We start from the raw sequence: 2,855 nt of genomic DNA on the forward strand, positions 1-2,855 counted from the left end.
TTGGTCCATACCTTATAAAAATACTTAAAAATTTTAAAAATTATTTTTTATATTTTAAAAATATAAAAGTTTTAAAAAATTAAAATTAAAATATGAAAAAAATCTTTAAATTTTAAAAATAAAAATGTTTAAAAATATTTTAAAAACATACAAAAATTCAAAATTTAATGTTATAAAAATCAGACTAGACCAATTGGACCAGAAATAGACGGGTCGATCAGTTTTTTGTCTCAACCGGACCAATACCCCAGCCAATTTCTGATCCAACTAGTCTAGTCTGGTTTAGATAATATCAAATTTTAAATTTTGAAAATTTTTAATTAAATAAATATTTTTTTGAATTTTTTTTTATTTTGGTTTCCCAATGCCGAAATCGGCACAATTACATAAATAAAATTAGACCTATAATAAATTATGATTTTAATATTATTTCCGTAAAATTTCCAAATTTTTTAAACAAAAATTTTGTTTTCTAACAGTATATTCTATGTTCGATACAATTATTGGTGGGCCTAACTTAAAGCTTATTTAGAGCAGCAGTGGCAGCACCTAATTATCCCATATACAGTACACTCCCTCTAATTTCAATCCCACTATAAATAATTAGCACACTCAAGTCTATTCCTACAATTATCAAAGCTGCTACCCAAGGTTTAAATTTCAAGATTTATAATTATATCCCACCAACCTCATTCATTATATATTAGAAAATCCTTAATAATATTTACTAAAATTAGTCTTAATAATAATTTATGTCAGTATCTCGGCTGCAGGTAGACATAGAAATTGCTGATCCAGTCCCAAACAAATTGTCACATCTACTTTGTTGACAGGTGCTGGAAAAAACAAAGTTGCAATTGTCTGCCAGCCAATCTGCATGCTGCATGCACAGTTTCTTTACTCGGGGGAGTTTCCCCTACATCGTCAGGGTTTTTTTTTTTTTGCTTTCTTTCGGTATACAAGAAAACCCTCCAATAATAATAAATTGTATATTTTGAAATTAGAGTCACAAATGTTAAAATAATTATTCATGAACTAATTAGACTATATCCTGAATTCAAAAACCATCCATTTATACAATTGTTTGTGCGTTTCGGTTTACGCAAGTATTAGAGGAGGTTAAAAATACAGAATCATGAAAAAGTGAAGATTAACAATCCATTGAGAATATAAATAGAGATTTTTGAGTATTTTACAGAGAAAAGTATGTTTACGAAGTGAAAAACAAATTGCAAGCACATACTGAATCAAACCAAAAGGTGCGTGAGTAAACATCCACATCCTACTAGTGGTGCACAAGACAGCAGTGATGTGAATGCCAGTAGTGGTAATATCAATGTGTTGCTGTAGCTGCAAATAATCATAGTGGGAAACTTAGCCTTCTGGGAGGCGTGATATAAAATAGCACCGACCACCATTTGTGGTTGGATTTTCTCTGCTGGGTGCTTCAGAGAAAATGAGTGGTGCTCATATCAATGTCTAAAATGTGAAATGATTGAGTCATATTCAAAGAGAGATGACACCCGAAAAACTGAAAATGCAAAAGTTGAGTAAAGACTATATTCATGGTTCAATTCTGTCATCATCGCTGAGTAGACCTAATTAGTGTTGGTCCCAGATATAAATCAAAACTATGATTACATGGTTTATGGTTAGAAACAACAACAGTTCTAAATGAAAATTTCAATCTGTTTCTGATGACAATGCAAAGGGTTCTTACATTCTTTACCTCATTAAAAAACAGAAAAGAAAAAAAGAAAACAAAAGCTTATAATTAAGATCTCAGCCCACTGGCCAAGATGGTGTCGTGAAAGCATAGATTGAAATTGTCCTTTTTGATCCTCTACAGGTTTTATCCTCAAGCGCGCCTTTAATTTACGTGTAGTAATGAGTTTGAATCAACTCTAAAGACATATTTAAGAGTGGTAAAACTTTGAAGGTGCCCAAAAAGATAATTACGACATATGTCAAACCCAATAGACTGGGTAGGGTCGAGCTACGTACTGCATTTGGTTTCGACTAACCATCTGTTTAGAGTAATGAGTGAAGGGATTAGCCGTAAGCAAAATGAAATTATTTGTTGCCATTTATGCTTCACTTTCAGTTCTGAACAACTGTCCTAAACAAACATTCTGGAACGTCTAAATGGATTATCAACTTCTTTCTTCAGTTTCTTGGTTTTACTAATTGGATAAGCATATCCTAATTATTTTGGCAAGTGATAATCATTGAGGCATCTGGTTAGTTTTTCTGATAGCTTTGAAAGCTGAGATTCATCCCCTCAAACCAAACGCTTTATCCATACATTATTTGGCTAACAAATATTGGCACTACACACAAATCATAATACATTTGACTTGGCAAGAATTTTAGTAGCTTCCAATAAGAACAGGACAGTAAAGTTTCAATAAAAGGTGAGGTAATCATCTATGCCCACGGATCATGATCATGAATAAAGAAGGGAATGATCTTAAAAGAAATAATAAAAAAAATTGTACATAACTGTAGCTGAAAAATCGAATTTGGAAACACTAAGATCGAAAGAAACAACCACTTGTTTGCTGATATATACAACCATCTCATTACACATGTTCATGTTTCCTCTTTTTCCCATCACACAAAGTGTGTTAGCTAGCCCACATGTCCATACCACTTCAACTTTTTTCCTTGACTGCTACATAGGTGCTTAATTTCTTGTCCACCTCTGAATAAAAACCAACTTTTTTTTCCATATTGGATCCCTCTCTAGGTCTCTCCATTGTAAACCCTTTGTCCTTTTACAGGTGACCCACGTTCATGAATATGTAAATAAGCACCACAGAGACATTATATGGATAAGAATATTCCTGTGGTCC

This window comes from Gossypium hirsutum, chromosome D11, assembly GCF_007990345.1.
Source record: "Gossypium hirsutum isolate 1008001.06 chromosome D11, Gossypium_hirsutum_v2.1, whole genome shotgun sequence".
NCBI lineage: Eukaryota > Viridiplantae > Streptophyta > Magnoliopsida > Malvales > Malvaceae > Gossypium > Gossypium hirsutum.